Genomic DNA, 17721 nt, shown 5'->3' on the forward strand with positions numbered 1-17721 from the left:
AGTGGTTTCAATGGGGAGCTCCAGATCCTCTCATCCATATAAAACTGGGGCTTTTTTCCATCACCAGCAACAGTGGCAAACAAGTACTTCTCCAAAACAATCCTAATAGTTGTGCATACTGTGCATACAGGTCCAAGTGCAGCATGTGTTTAGTGAAGAGACGTAATATGGGCCATGGCAACAGAAGATTAACCTTCTTCAGTCCTACAGCCCACTGCAATATATTGATTTTGAGCTGAAAATATCACCTGTAGAAACAAAATACTGTGTTCTCACTGTTTAATCCTGGATGTCTCTGCTACCTGGTTTCGTAACTGTAGATAAGTGATCCAGAGGCTTGTCCACATAAAATGAACAAAGTTCAGGAATGACTGTCCCTCCCATCAGTGCCAACACTCAGTGTCACTTTACACGATGCATTCACTTCCAGACACAGATGATGGACTGCATTTGATAATAAACCTTTGTCTCCTCATCTATAACCTATTGTTCACCCACTGCACTACATTATATACACTCAACCCTCTTTCCCTGCATCCTTTTGTGGAGTATACTGAATGTGAGATTATGCCTACAGCCCACCCTCCACCCCCCTCCAATGCATCCATTGTCCCCAAGAGACTCTGCCTAGCACAAGCCAGTTCATAGCAGCCATGGGATAGGAATCATGTAATGCTTTCTATCTTCCACATAACTACTTCACCTTCTCCATATCTCAGTGGACCAGCTTTCCATCATATCAAATCTGTCTTCCTCAAGTGTCTTCTGAAGGATCTCTCTGCCAAACAGCCCTGGTGTCCCTGCCATTACCTGGTACTTCTAGAAGACTTTGCCTTGGCCACTTCCAGTACTTCACAAACATGAACTATGCTTTGAAGAGTGCCCATTAAGTACAATGTTGTTTGCCCACGTGGAAATGTGAGAGCAGAGGGTTCAACTAGAACCCTACCAGGGGCAGAAGTTGAGAGCAAAAAAAAGTCTGCATCCTATCTGTAACAGCCAATTATGCTCCTGTATTTCTTTTTTTCCCTTCAAATTCTCTGTAATTCCTCCATTCTGCCATTCAAGTTCTATCCATCCAAGCTGGCACTTTAAAAACACCCTGGGAGATTCAGTCATACTCAGGACTGTATGTTGCTCCCCATCACAACAGGGATTTGGATCCCAATTAACCCGTCATTGCAGATGGCTGCCCTGACCATCAGCTTCAGCGATGTGGCACTGCATTTTCCCCTGCCCAAAGGGTAGGAGTTCTTCCAACATGCACACTCATCCCTAAATACCTCAGGGCAATGAGAGGGAGCTCTTAGGAGATGTAATTGCTGAGGCAGGCATGAGATTAGAGCTTCAAGTTCCCATGTCTCACATAGGACTGTGTCTCACCACTGGTCAATGGGACCTTGGCAGGCAAAGAAATCCAAGGGCAGGAACTGAGGTCCTCTCACAGTCAGATGGAACCTGAGCAGGTGGCTTGGGGGGTCTAAGCTTTATCTTTTGATACCAAGAGGGCCTCAAGATGTTCTGGATGGTAATACAAAACGAAGCATTACAGGACAGTATTAAGATGGGGAACTTATGGTAGTAGAATACTGACTTGCTCAAATAGCTGATGACTGGATTCTCTAACTCAATGCTGCTTTATGCTTGAGGTGGGAGAGAAAAACTCAATTTGCCTTAGTAATTTAAACCAAGGTGTCACCTCCCTGAACACAGTAACAGCAGCAACCATTTGGACTATCTTTCCACAGAAAGACTTGAGACAGAAATTACCACTGCTACTCTGAAACAAGTACAAATGAGAGTTTTATCCTACTCATTAACTATCCTGCTTTGATTACAGTCTGAGAGAAGTGGGGTTGCCCCATCCCTGGCAGTGTTCAAGGCCAGGCTGGACACAGGGGCTTGGAGCAGCCTGCTCTAGTGGAAGGTGTCCCTGCCTCTGGCAGGGGGTTGGAACTGGATGAGTCCCTTCCAGCACAAACCATTCTATGACTCTACGAAGGCACTGCAGAAAACAAAGTACATCCAAAGATGGCATTTCCTTTCATCCCACGATTTTCACATGTTGGAAAGAGACCAGGGGAATGCCAAAATTCCTATTTCTTCTCTTGCTATTTCTATTCCTATAGATGCTGCTGTAACAGCAACATCCAACAGCTTTTGGACCAACTGTACAACCATTTTAGAGGTACTGAGCTTCCTTTTTTTCCCCTATGGGAGGATCTTATAGAGGCACCTACTGTTACCTCTCTTCTGATTGTTTTTTCTGTCTGGGAATAAGAGGAAGTACAACCAAAGACACCATCATAACGTCCCCACCAGAAGGCCATCTACTCAGGGATGTAAATCACTATCCCTCTGGAGACTTTCTTCAGATCACTTCTCTTTCATTTATCCATGAAAATGAACTGGCAGTGACGACCTGGCTCCAAAGCATTCCTACAGATACTCATTATTATTATTTTTATTATTATTATTATTAAATAGCAATAAACAAACCAACCCCCAAAACACTGCTGCAGGCTGTAGTGAACCATCCCTTTCCCAACCTCTGCTACCAAACCAAGCCCTGGCATACTTCTGATTTTGTTCAGTGTTTGACACTAGTGGAAATGCCTCTTTTTTTGCAGCAGGAAGCCTCGTATGATGACACAGCCAAATCAGCTCAGAATATTCTCCTTTGCTGTGGTCCTGACACTGTTTTCCCACTGTTTCAGCGGGAAAGCCCATGACTTGCTTCTAATTCAAGAAGGTCAGGAAAAGAACAAGAGGAAGCTATGAATAGGGATAATCTTCTGTTAAAGGATCACACTTATGAACCTAGAATGGTGTGGGTTGGAAGGAACCTTAAAGCTCATCCAGCTCCAACCCCCTGCTATGGGCAGGGACACCTTCCACTAGAGCAGGTTGCTCCAAGCCCTGTCCAACCTGGCCTTGAACGCTGCCAGGGATGGGGCAAACACAGCTCCTCTGGACACATTGTGTCAGGGCCTCAGCGCTCTCATAAGAGAAATGTATTCTTCAGGAATCCAACAATCAAGTGTGTTTCGTTCCACACTCATAGAATCACTTTACAGTCACATTTCTGCCCTGTAAGCGGTGAGATTCTGTCTGTAGCTCACATCCCAATGTCTGGTGTAGAAAAAACTGTGCAAGAAATCATTCAGAGATAAAATTTATACTCTTTTTTTCTCCCAAGTCTTTCATACTGCCTCCAACCAGCCCTCCATTGCCACATGACTTCCTCACCTCTAGGGGGGTGAAGGAAGTTTAACCCTTATAATCCATGCAAGCCTCTGCTTCAGCAACTAGTGAAAGTGACACTGGGAGCACTTAACACATACACTGATGATTACACTGATTTCATCACTTCACTTTCTACTGGCCACCGAGTGGGAAGTCGCCTCCTTAAAACCAAATTCTTTCTCTTTGAATAACTTGCTACAGTTGAGGACTGAAAACCAAGATTTAAATGGTTGGCTGAGCAATGACTGCTTAACTCCCTGCTTTGTGATCTCCCAAAAAGCAAAGCCACCAAGTAAACACCTACAGTCTCTTCGTAGAGTATGGCAGCCCTGCTGAAAAGCAATGTTCTGTCACTTTAAGGTTCTGCTAATTCTTCAGTGATGCACCAAGAGCTGTATGCAAAACCTATACAGTCTAAAAGGCAGGAAAAAAGAGACAAGGTCTCAGGTAACATCCCAAGGGAGCTGGATTATACATACATTTGAGAATGCAATGTTATCTCACTCTAAATGACATTAAAGTTTTAAGTACTTCCCCAAAAATTCTTCCATGAGGATTTCTATAAATAGCACATCTACAGGGAGGAAGTCAGAGCACACCTTCAGCCACTATATCCAAACCATACAGTCTGTCTACTCCCAAAGACAGTGAGGTACAGGACATCTCTTCTGCCAGCACAGTTCAGAATGTGCAGGTGATAAGCAGCTGATAGCAAATATAACCAAACTACTCTGCATCTAGTAAGGGGCCTGAAGAGCTTGATTAAAGGAAAAGCAAATAAAGGTGATGAAAAAAGTCTCACTTTCAAGCTGGGCCTGCTGTAAATGTACATACCTATCTCAGAATCCATTTTACTGATATATAGGAATGCAGAATATACAAGGGATATACAAGGGATATATACTCCATATAATATATAAGGGAGAAGATCCTCACAGAAGTGAACTGTAACATGTGCAATTTAAAACAAACCTATTATAGCAACTTCTCCTTTTTCATTTGACCTCAAAAGTGGTTTTTTCTTTTCCCATTTTCATTTATTAGTTAACGAATTATGATCTCTCCTGCATGTCAAAAGGGAAGTTGGGGCTGTTCAGCCTGGAGAAGAGAAGGCTGCGTGGAGACCTCAGAGCAGCCTTCCAGTATCTGAAGGGGGCCTATAGGGATGCTGGGAAGGGACTCTTCATTAGGGACTGTAGTGACAGGACAAGGGGTAAAGGGTTAAAACTTAAACAGGGAAAGTTTAGATTGGATATAAGGAAGAAGTTCTTTACTGTAAGGGTGGTGAGGCACTGGGATGGGTTGCCCAGGGAAGCTGTGAATGCTCCATCCGTGGCACTGTTCAAGGCCAGGCTGGATGGAGCCTTGGGTGATATGGTTTAGTGTGAGGTGTCCCTGCCTATGGCAGGGGGTTGGAACTGGATGATCTTGAGGTCCTTTCCAACCCAAACCATTCTATGATTATTCTTATCAAGAAAAAGAAACAAGAACCTTTCCCATCCCATTCTCATGAGAGGTTTAAGCACGCCCGGCTCAGTTCAGGTAACTGCTGACGCATGGCATCACCATCTTCCAAGATTTGCCTTCAAAAAGTAAGGAGGGGAAAACAAAACCCAAAGAAAGCGTACCGAGTTCACTTCAGACCGATTTATTGCACATATTATTACTTGTCATTCCTTTCATACATAAAATAAGGTACCTCCACTTAATTAACACATTCATTTAGACCATCAGAACGCTTAACAAGAAGCTGCCTTTGCCTTTTGGGCCCACTGTTAGCATAAATTAAGTTAACATGTAATATTTGCCTTCCTTTTTCTTCCCTCCCTGCTTTGTCCTCAGAGAAAGTACCTTGCTATGAGGTAGTCTACAACGTCCTGTTTGCTTCCTGGGTTTATCCCTCCGCGACTAAAGCACTTCAGCACTTTCGTGCGTCTCAATTCTTCCGTTTCACACCAAGAGAAAACAAAAACCCTTTAAGAACCCAACCAAACTCGTTGATAAACCCGAGACTCCCTCCTGCCACCTGCGAGCGCTTGCAGCGGGACAACCGGAGCCCTGAGGGAGCGGGAGGCACGGAAAGGAGCTTAAAACCTTGCTTAAAAAGGGCAAACTCCCGCTTGGGACGCAGAGGCGCCGGGCGAGCCCGCAGGGAGGCTCTGCCGGGCCGGTGCCCCGCGGCCCAGTGCCCCGGTGGAGGCCAGGCCCGGCCGGAACAGGCCAAGGCCGAGCGCCCCGTGGCCCGAGCCGCCAGCCGCCCCGCGCCCGCCCGGCCCCGCCACCGAGAGCTCCGTCACGGGCAGAAAGCAGCAGAGGAAGGCCGCGGACCCCGCTCGCTGCCCGGCGGGTCCGCACCACACCGGCCCCGGGGTAGGCCGCACACCCGCGGCCCGGCCGGCTCCGGGGGAAAGGGGCAAACCCGTCACTGACCTGAAGCGGGCACCCGGGCGGGCGCCCCGGGGCTGATCCACACGGAGCGGGAGCTCGGAGCCAGCGCTGGCCGCGCACGGCAGCGGGAGGGCGGGCAGGCGGTGGGGAAGCGTCCCGCCATGGCGGCCGCGTTCGCGACACTCCCGGCATGCAGCGGCGCCTACAACTCCCATCCTGCCCGGCCGCGCCGCCGTTAACCCTGTGCCGCGCCGAGGCGCCTCCGCACCCGCCGACGGACCCCCCCCAGCCCTCCGCTTGCGGCCCCTCGGCAGCCTCGGGGCTGCTTCCCCGGCAGCTCCGCAGCCCATGGAGGTTACCCCCCCACACACACACACACCCTCGGCCCGACCCAACTCAACCCGGCCCGGCGGCGGTGCTCGCTCCGAGCGGCCCAGCGCGGAGCTCCGGGCCCCGGCCCGCTGCGCTTGTATCGGTTTCTGTACTCCTGCAGCGTGGTTTCTGGTCCCAGCTACTGCTGTTTGTTACTGGCAGCGGTTTTATTGCGAGTGTGCACCCTGCCAGTTCATAAACAGGTGAAATATTTCCTGCCAACTGTGTTTTCTTAATTCGATTTATACTCTTTTTTTTTTTTAGTTTCAATAATAAGGAAATTAACTCAAAAATAGCTTTACTTTGGGATAAAGTTAGCAGGAAATGCTGGGTTATCCTGCAGGGAAAGTAAAGTGAAAACTCAGCTCTCGTATTCTGTCCTCCTGCCCAAACACCCTTCCCGTAGGGGCTCAGCGTACGTCTGACTGAACACACAGCACTCCTACAGCCCCTGTCTTAATGTAAGTAGCAAAGGGTGTACATACAACTAACACAACGGACTGAAAACCCACCCAGAGAGTCAGGATCCATTTGTAAATAAGTGAGGGATGGGGGCACATAGCACAACTTAATACAGAAGCAGCACCTCAGAGTAAAACCCACTTGGTCTCCCTTGCCCATCCCTCCGCAGCACAGCATCTGCACCCCAAAACAGCCCCTGCACACACACACAGCTCACCCCCTCTACATCCCTTTCATTTGGGATATATATGCTTTTAATGAAAGCCTCGTGCAGCAAATACAAGTCAAATGGCTCTAATTTGTAGTGCTACAAACTGTAACATGCTCAGACGTGTAACTGCCTGACAGACTACACAGAAATCTGGCTTCTGCTCCAACCTCTTGTGACAAATGCAAATATCCGGAAACATTCTGCTATTCCTCCAAAATTAAAATACGAGGAAAACAAACCTAATGCCACATTTTTTTTTCCATACAAATAACTGATCTTTAAAAAACAAATAAATCACTGCAAATTCATTCTTTATTTCAGACCATAAACAACACAGGGGAAAGAAACACAGAATACGTTTTCCTGTTTAAAAAAAAAAAAAGCCAAAGTATCAAAAAGAAAAGCATCTCTACGGCTCTTATTTTTTATAAGCTTATTTTTTAATACCTGGTCCCTTAAATCAGCCTACAAGCCAAGAGCTTTAGCTAGAGAAAACACAATTGGAAAGGCTTTTTCTGTGCTATTGTTTTTCAGGCACTTACAAGAGGTTTTTCCAGACAATTCACAGCCACGCTATTCCAAACGGCACAAATACAATTATTTAGAATTTATTCCTCGCTGTAGCAATTTTTCCTTTAGTTTATTTCCCCAAATTCCCTGGGAAAACACCATCAATTCCCATCTAGCTTAGCGCACCTACACTGTTGCTTCTTTCTCTACATTTTCCCTTTCCAAATCGACCACAAACATTTTAGAAGTATTTTACATATCTCTAATAAAGTCATAAAAAGGACGAGAGCACAAGAGAAATGCTCAAAACCAAACTGAAGGTGTAAATGACCTCCTCCCTTGTCCCAGACGTACCTCCAAAATCCCTGCTCACTGGTACAGGATTATACATTCCGGTCTGAGTTTGGCCTTTTTCTATTTGGTACTATTTTAACACCCCAAATTTATAGATTTTTAAAATTGGCATGTTAAAAGGGCTTTATTTCAGGATTTCAATGAAAATAGTGTTATGTTTTGTCATATTACCATAATCCTGCTTTTTAAATCACTTAGAATTTCAGTCTAACCTAATTAAGTAATTTTAAGTAAGTCTTAACCCAAATACATAAGATCTAATAAAAATGTATTTTGCAAACAGGGGAAATGGGCTTCTAAAATGGATCCTCAGGTAGGAACAAAAATGCTGAAACCTTTTCTCCCCACCAACTTTTGAGATCTGAACTCCTTCACAGCACTTACATTTGAAACCCAAAAATGCTGACAAGAAAACAATTGTCCCCAAATATCCCGCGTGATGTTTCGTGCCAATTGTACCTTGTTTATTCTTTTTATATTTAAAAGGAATCTTTCCCTTTTCCTTGCCAAAAAGGAGGGAGAATAGGGGAAGAAAAATACTGCAAAATCCTAACTACCTGCCTTCACGTATTGTTAATTTCAAAGCCCTTCTAACAGCAGTTTATGCTGCTTTTAGATATTGTAAATTATTTTGCCAGTGAAAATATTCTTATTTAGATTTTTGCCTTTTTAAAAGGCCACAGAACATCATTCTAGATTTTTGAGACTTCTAACCCTTTGGAATCTCTCTCTCTTTTCAATGCTACAAATATCCCATTTGGTAAATGGAATTTACATTTCTCTCTCGTCTAAATTATCCAAGTTGAATCAACAATTCAAACCAGAAAGAACAAGTGATGTACCGTAATACAATAACAAGTCCAACACTTTACCACAGCTTCTCTCTCTATTGGTGTATAGTAAGCTTACACAAAGTATAAAATACCTCCAAAATACAGCCTCTTTCCTGGTCAGAAAATTTCACTTATTGACTAATTTGACCTCAAGGAATTGCATTTTCTCATAAAGCATCCTAGCTACAGCTTTATGCCATTTACTGACTCTTGCTTAATTAACCAGCATGCTTTAAAAACTACTATCATTCATTCAACTTAATCAAACCAGACTATTTTTAATTGCTACCGCATCAAATATATTTGTCAATACAATAAAGCCACGTACAATTAGAAAGAACTGATTTTTTCTGTCCCTGTCTTTGACCAAGCACAAATCACAGCATCCACTTCCAATTTATTTGCTATTCTAATATGAGGTGAACTGAAACACACACCACAAGTCACAAATACATCTGTCTTTTGATAACATCCTATCATTTGCATCTTTTAATGGGAAAACCCAGTATACCACTCTCAGCACTGCTGTTCTCATGCAACCATCCAGACTTCAGAAGGACTTGGCATTAACTTGCCTCCCTCACAACGCTTTGCCTCCTCGCCTCTCTCAAAATAAAACCAAAATATTTAGGTTTGTCTGAAATGACAATAAACTCCAAAACCACTAAAGCCTAAAGGTCAGGTATTATTTCAACCAAACAGAAGTTACATTCTCTATATGTTAAAAGCCATCAAAACCAGCACCTTACCTGAGAAGTGATGCTCGCTTCGCTTGGACCACGTCCTGCTATCCAGAACAGGGGCTGTGCCACGCTCCCTATAATATGAGAGAGAACAGATTAAAATTACTATATGCTTAGACCCATTTCTGCACATACAAATGATCTGGCCCTCACAAGGCTTTGTACCACTTGGTCTGAAAAGCACTTTTAAAACTCCTATTACTGTCTAATTAGAGCCCTCAAAATTGTTTTTGATAAGTCAGGTACACATGGCAAATATTAGCTCCATACCCGGTCAATCAAAGTACCAGATTCTCCAGACCTGGTTTTTAAGTCTTAGAGGCCTGTATGCTGCTGCATGCTCCATCTCATTAGCAACAGTTAATCTGCAAATAGCATGATCTTATATTAAAAAAGAAAAAACTACAATTGATTTTACATGCATTAAAATCCAAATTCTGGGGGCTTTTTTAAAGCCATTTACATGAGAGACAGAGTCCTGAGGGATTCCTTCCCACTGCAACTTTTCCCTCCCCTGTTTTAAAAGCTGAACAACTCCTCAGGTGAATACAGTGTTTGTTTTACCCATTTTTCTGTGATTTGTGTGATTGTGTGCTTATTTGTGATGCTGCAGAATTTACATGGGCCTGTAGTTTTGAGACTTTTACCTCCTCCCTTTACCTGCGAGGAAGATGCCAGCTAAAATCACTGCCTTTACACTGGTTTTATACCCTTTTCCCCTCGACATGTTTTACAACAAGCATGAGAGGAGAAAAAAGTTAAGATAACGAGTACAAATTCATGGTGTAACACAATGCCAAAAACCCCATTGTTTCAGCTTGTCATTTAATAAGCACCAATGTAAGCCATGGTCAGAAAGCCTCAGCACTGGAGGGTGTAGTATTTGTGACTAAACTGCCTTTTCCTTTTTTTTTCCTTCTCAAAAAAGCATGTTCCAGGGGTGGAATCTTTTCTTCCATCTTTTACCCTTCTCCTTCCACATATTTTACCCTCCTCATGCCGCTTAGATCCTAGCGGACTGTTGCCACACGTGTATTTTTCCACCCAGCTTCCCAGACATTGACAAATGTGAACCAAGGCAGACTTTTGCACAATGTTAATTTATCTAAACCATTTCTTCCCTCCATTCTCCCTCTTCTCCATGGCACCCTATGCTTTTTTCTTTTACCCTCTGCTGTTGCTTTGTTTGGTCTTTGCCCACTTTTCTATACATTTGTCTCCTGCTGATCCTATTAAACCGGGCAGGGAGAACCGAATGTCTCTCTCTCCCATTCACTACACTGTCTCTCATTTTTTAGTGCTTTATAGATTAAAACACATTTTACAGTCATTTTCATATATTTTAAAATATACTTTTTTGCCCCCTTCTCTAGAAACTTAATTGCAGTCCCCAATACTTTTGCAAAGCAAGGTGAGCCCTGTCCTGCTCTAGTAGATGCTCCTGCCAGCATACTAAGTGTAAATGACTTGCAAGCCCGTGATGCAAAGCATGAAAAAGGAAAAGGGGGTAATATGTAGAGATGCCCCTTAACATCACACAGAAAAAAAAAAAAAAATCAACATTTTTAACTGATTCTGGCTTTTTAAAGTGATACTATCAAGAGAAAGCGCCTGCCTTAGGGGAAACCTTTATCTGCATCAATAGCAACACTTTTTTACACTAATAAAATCAAACTTTAAAGTTCAAATTTACTGTTCAGCATCACCTGTTTAGGATTGACTTTTCTGCATCTCAACCTGGGGAGTGAAAGTGGCCCTGTTGGTTTCACTTTTGTTCTCAGCCACTTTCACTTTCATGCACTGGCAGAATCTTTTCCATTTTCACTTCAGCAATGTTAAAGACGACATTTACATGTTTAAACAATCCTCATTACGCTTCGAACATGAACAATTCATGTCCATCTCTTGCCCAGGACACGAGGGAAAAGTAGTTTGTGGGCCTAAATATAATGGGCAGCATCCTTCTGCAGGAGCAGCTTTCACCTGTCTCATGTTAGGCTGTGGTCTGCTCCTTCCTTCCCTAAAATCAATAAGAAATGTGCCATTAACTTCACCCACAGCAGGATCAGACCTCTGGGTCTGGAATGTGCCACCAAAGAATGCCATATACAGACCAATATATTCCTTATAACATACAGTGATTGCCTTCAATTATTATCCTATGCAAACACAGGGGAAAAAACCAGCCACTGCATTTACCTCTCTGTATGCTTTTAAATCAGTGGTAAATACCCTTCTTGACATAGGCCATGGGGAATTTGAGGGCATCTATCCATTTTGGTTTGGATGGGGAGGGAAAAACTGTATCTCCCTGCTACCAACTGCAAAGAACTATTTCTCCTCCTTCTGCCGAGCCCAAGCTCCATGAAACACTCCAACCCACACAGAGCCGATTAAACCAGGACCTTGTTTAATCAAAGTTTCCAAAGCATGGACTTGTGTAACCCTCATTTTTTTCAGGATAAACCACAATGTTTTAGGAATTAGAACTGCCAACAGCAGGGGAAAAAAAAAAAAAGAGGGTGCCATTTATACTATCAAAACCTGTATCTTCCCCCTCTGTATTAGCTTCCCTCTCTGCATTACCTTCCCCTCTACATGGCACAGCCATAAACTCACACGTGTGCACAGGCAGGCACGTATCCATACAATGACGCCTTTCTCTAGCTACCACAGCACTGTAGCTTCTGTCTTTGTAGACATAAGGGTTTCTGAGACATTGAGACTTAATGGAAAGACTTAGGGGTTTATGGGAGCCCCGCACACCATTCACTTTTCCAGCTTCTTGCCTAGAGATTCTATCCCACAAGCACACACAGAAACTGTCACCAACTGCTTATAGAAATTACTGTCCTGTTTGCACACCAGAAGTTAAATCTTAAAAGCTTACATATGCAACTCCTGTAAGAATCCTTCTGTCTCCGCTTTGTTTACCCTACTGTTTTATTTCACCATATGAAACATGAATAAAAATGGGGAATTGCATTGTGACCATGGACCCATCCGCTTCACAGACACGCATTGCATTTTTCTGTCTGAGTAGGCTGTGGTACTATATGTTTGACTTACATTATCCCATCATACATCCAGACCCGGGTGGTTTCCACAGCCTGTGCAGCACATGCTCCCATTTTCTCTTGTCCTGGATGCCACTACACACAAGAGTAACCACTCTCCCAAAGGATTTCTCTACACCTTCCTTCTCAACCTCCACCTCTCCTCTCCTTTCCCCAGAAGACATCTTTTATATTTCCAAGGCCAATTCAACATGAAACTTATACATACACTTAATTTTAAGCGTACAAATACACCCCGTGTGTTCAGTGGGGTTATTTACTCGCCTGGATCATCCGCACCTTGACATGCTTCAGTGCCATACAAAGACAGAGCACTATGATCAAGTGGGTCACAGAAAACCCCATTTACCAGGAGGCACGGTCACAACACAGACTTTCACAGACACACAGCGTGCTACCTCTACGTCCCAGTGCAGCCACATTCCTCATAAGTGCCCAAATTCACTCCTTCCCAACTGTAATGCCTAAGACCAGTTTGTCCCTAATTTCCTAACGTGCAATGGAGCTGTTGAGTGGTTCGGTGGGAGTCTGCTATCACACAGACTTTCTGTCAGGCTTTCAGCTAGGGCTGCATCTCCCTCTGTGATAAAGAGTCCTGAGAGAAAGACTTGGCTACCACAGGCTTTCCCTGTGTTATTTTTTAGGGCAAAGACCCTGAATTGTATCAATTTCTTTAAGATAATGAAGCTCAGCTTAAGCAGACACTGGTGAAATCAGTAAAAATCCATCAATTAATACTGGTGTATCGTTACCAGTGAGAGAAAGAGACATACAAAGGCATGTTTCAGCGTGGTTCCTTTAAAGGACGTGTTTCATACCTTAGCTTTGCTCTTAGATGGTGCTCCTGGTGCACTTGTAGGAATGGCTTCCTTGTGGAGCATTCTGTCCTGTATTTTACCTGGCTTTTCCATAAATATTTACTATACATTTTTATGTTACTTAAACTGAACAGATAATTTTAGCTGTGTGACTGCTATTTGTCTTTTATCTTCTGATATTAAGGCTTCTTAGCAAGTACTATCAATGAACCCTTCAAAATGCCTGTGGCAGAGGGGCAGAAGGCAGTGACACGGGAAAGACAATGGAAAGAGGGTTGGTGTTCTTTCAAAAGTACTTTATGTCATACTAATTGCTGAATTGCAGAGAAAGGAACTCCCCATCAGGTGCCTTGCCCAGCCACGCCAGCAGGCTTGAAGGTCTCTGCAGTGTCTCCTTGGGGTTCCTAATGGTCTGCAGCCCTCTCCTGACATGTCCTGCTGCAGCAGGAGAGCTTATGACAGGGGTAGCCTGCTCCTCTCTCCTTTTCCCATCTGGAACCAAGGAGAGGGGCAACTACTAACAAATATTTGTTAGTGTGTTTGATTTGGAAGGCACCAGGCACAACCCCGGTACTGTGTAATAGTCACATTATTAATAGTGATTGTAACAGAGAGCAACTGTCATGACAGGTTAAACTGAGGAACAGAGATGTGAGCAGGTCAACCAGGGCCTGTGACAGGTAGGGAGCACAGCCTAGGATCACCGATTTTGCACCTGTTTTTCACGCTAGTTCAGTCTCACATACACCAGACTTTAGTTGTCTTGACCTTTTCCTGGCCTCTAAAGCAGTGTCCTGATCCTAACTCAATGGGGCATTCACATAGGAGAGCCCAAGAGGAGCCCAGCAACAGCCAGGCTAGCTGCTGGGGATGGGGATCCATGCAGAGCATCCCAATGGCACTGAGGAACCCCTGCTTGTGCCCATGAGCCAACAGCATCTTGCTGTTTATGCAAGGGGGTCGACAGACATACCGTGAGTATTACAACACAGGTATTAGAAACGTCATCTGGCCCTATTTTAAACAACCAATGTAACACAACCCCATAATTTCCAGTACAATCATCTCCAACTTCTAACTAAAGACCAAGATCAAGAGACATAAAAACATATACAATCAACATAGGGAAAGAGATGCTTTCATTTTCCTTAAATTTAAAGCAACTATACCAACATCAAAACCTTTTTCTATTGCCCATTTTCCTTATCAAGTTTGTTTGAAGAGGAGCATGAGAGGAAGATGGCTGTAAGTCAGATGATCATATGGACTTTGCACTGTCATGGAATTATGTAGGTCATCTGCCTATATCAACAGACTTTTGCTGCATCCAGGCTCAGCAAACCTGGTTTCTGTCCCTTTCCAGAACTGTGCTGATAGGGAATTCATCGCTAGATGGGAACTTCACCTCTGCTAAGGAAGCGTTTCTCAAACTAAGGCTTACAAAAGGACACAACGATATTCCCAGTGCCAGAAAAAACTGAGTTTGTCAGCATAGCTTAGTTTCTGACAGCAGAGGACTGAGAAGGTTTTGCAAGGACCGCAGGTAGTCACTAGGCTGCTCACTATGTTGGCTTGCTGGCACCAAGTCCAGTCTCCCTGGAAAAATGAGTTTTCAGGCAACGATTACAGCCTTAGTCTTTATCATCAACCAAGGGAAGGAGTCAAGACAATAACAGGAAGAGAGATGAATCAAAAGGATGTCACTGATTCAGAAGGTTTGATAAATACTGCACTAATGGACATAATGACACTGCATATAGTAGATGGCAAGAAAAGAAGTACATATACTGCCTGCTAACGGGAAAGGAACCACACCACACATACTGAGCACTTGATCCCTATGAGATAAAAAAGAAACATGGAATTTTCCTGGTGATGAGCTGACTGATAGAAGATTTATCAGACTTGATCAATTAATAATGCTTCATTCAGTGACCACCTTTTTGCCATATATTTGGTACCCATCAACAATTAAAAAGCAGGGCATGATCCTCATTGTCCAAAAGCTTTAGTCCTTCTGAATGAGTTATTAGTGGAAGAATAGGAAGGAACTACACACCACTCATCTCACTTGGAAGAAGTGCTCGGCATGTCTAAATTCCTGTAGACTCCAATTGTCTCAAAATGTATCGTGACCTTGGTACCTGTCATTTCTTTGGCTTGGAAGGAGACAGCTGATGAGCTTGCTCTGTTTCCCTCTGCCTTTTTGAAGGGCTTCAGCTATGAAATAGGAGACCTCCTATTTTCTTATGCTTGGGCCAGTTTTGTACACTCCCGAGGTCCTTTCCCAGCTGTAGCCTGGGGAAGATGGTTTGCCATTTCTTCTACTCAAACTTGACAATAATATATTTTACCTGTTGCTACGTTTTATTTGACATCCCAGGGCACCTAGGCAAATGACATACATTCAACTCACCATATTAAATTAAACTGCTTGCAAAAGATGAAATACCCCTTATTCCTCCTGGTCTCTTAACAAGTTAGCATAATAAATAGCACCTTCTGGTCAAAAAAGTTGGCTAGAAACTTCTGCTTTGTATCATAATGAAGGTCAGAAACCATCTACTGGATGGTTTAGAGGATGACCAGAGCATCCATTTTTATCCCCCGGAGGACCATCTGAAACCATACTGTCTCTAGTCCTCAAGCATGCATATTCATGGATCGTAAACAAGCTGTGTCCAGCTAAACTTGGACATATGGTCCAGCTATCCCTTTCCCAGACTCCAAATTTGGCCATTCTCTAATAGCAAAGCACACTTGTGAGCACTGAACAAGTGAGGGGCTTCCCAATAGTGCAGTGCTGAGCGTGACGTAACAACTTAAATGGTATTAAACAAAATCTAATAGACTTTGATAAGGCAGTGAAGTGTCCTGGTTTCAGAAATACTCTGGGTGTGACTTGGATCTTTTCCCACCAAATAAATAAATAAATAGATAAAATTCAAGTGCTTTCTAAAAATTACACCATGATCCTACAGGTTGTTATGAGTGAGGCCCTCTCAGTCTTTCCCATGGACATTTCTTGCTGTCCTGCATGATTTTGCAGCCCCTCAATATTAATGGTTGAACATTTCATTAAGATATTCATACTATTTGTCTAAACAGTGTATGATTTTCAGCCATGGCTAATAGCAACCTTGTCTTCTCCAGCGGCCCCAACGTAGCTCAAATAGTCAGGAATCAAGCAAAAGCACAGAAGAAGAAAACTTTGGGCCTGATATTTATCCGCACATCATCAACTAACTACAGACCTATCTGTAAGCAGTGGTTGTGGGTCCAGGTACATATTGCTGCTCAAAGCAGTATTAAGTGGCCACTTCATATAGGTTTAGGTGAGATATTTCTGCTCAGGTTTTATGTGTCTCTCAATAATGGTGTTAAAGACATTCTCACTGTGTTTTTGTGAAGGGATCCAGTTATCTGGCTACAAAGCCAAAAGAGGAGGTTCAAGCAGATTAATTCAAACTTCGCTCCGTTACACATCACACATTAACTAAACATGGGGAGCACACTGTTAATTGACACAGCCAAGCTAAGTTTTTTCCCCCCTTCAGAACTTACATACCACGCAGTTGAAGAACACGACCCATAACTGCCCTGCTGCGCATCTGTGTGTAACTAGTGAACTCTGGAATTCCAGAGAATGACCCTATATTTGGGAAAAATTCTTGAATTTAATTAAATTAGGAAAATGAAGCACGTGTGGAGCCCCCAGAGATGGCACATGATTATATCAGCATCCACCTACTTTTTACCAGTTGTTAGTTTAAGGCGGCCATTAACGGCTTTTAGCTTCGTGTTACCTTCCATCTCATATGGGTAAGGAATAAATGCACCAGCAGGTAAATGATATATTATCTATTATATATTGAGTCTATTCTATATAATAGCATAAAAAAATTAGAAATAGTAGCTTTCTAGTCCTAAAACTTCAGTTTCACTTAAGCAAGCAGATAGAATAATCACAAAGTCCAACCCCTAAATATAGAATATCAGATACAGAAATACGCTGACAAACACAACTTGATTGAAACCAAGTGCACTAAAATGTAGCCCAATAATTTTGACAAAACCAGGCCTAATCCAGAATTTCTGGAGGACTGAGCAAATGCAGTTGGATATCCAGACCTGGAACAGTCCCTATCCCAGCTCTGAGGGTAGGCAGGCCTGTCTCCAGCTACGAAGCTTAGGTGGTACCTCCGACTCATCGACATCTCAACTCCAAACTCCATTCCTACGTGGAGTCAGACTGCAGCACAAGTAGTCACTGCTACCACGGGAGCCCAGTGATCACTGCCAAGCTTTTGGCTGGATTTACATAGATCACAGTCTATATAATTTCACATCTTCACACCTATGGTTTTATATGAATTGAAATTTTCTATCCTCAGTTCAGTGATTTACAAAGAAGTTTGGTATCAACCCACTTAAATCAGATATCCTTGTATTCTGTCTGCTTTCCTTTCATTTCCCATTAGATGCCCTTGTGCACATAGTGCCATCTCATATCCCTATGCCACAAAACACAGATTTGCTGCATTATTGTAGCAGAAGAGTGGTGAAGATGGTTTGAATGGTTGCTTTGAATCTTAAAAGCACAAGGTTTGTTTTTATAAATAGCATTCTATACCTTAGGTATAATGTCCATTAAAACTAGCAGTTAAGAACTAAAACCACAATTTGCAAATTTTGAAAAATATTGAG

This window comes from Pezoporus occidentalis, unplaced genomic scaffold (assembly GCF_034315485.1).
Source record: "Pezoporus occidentalis ecotype Australia unplaced genomic scaffold, CSIRO_AGI_Poc_V1 ctg236, whole genome shotgun sequence".
NCBI classification, from domain to species: Eukaryota; Metazoa; Chordata; class Aves; order Psittaciformes; family Psittacidae; genus Pezoporus; species Pezoporus occidentalis.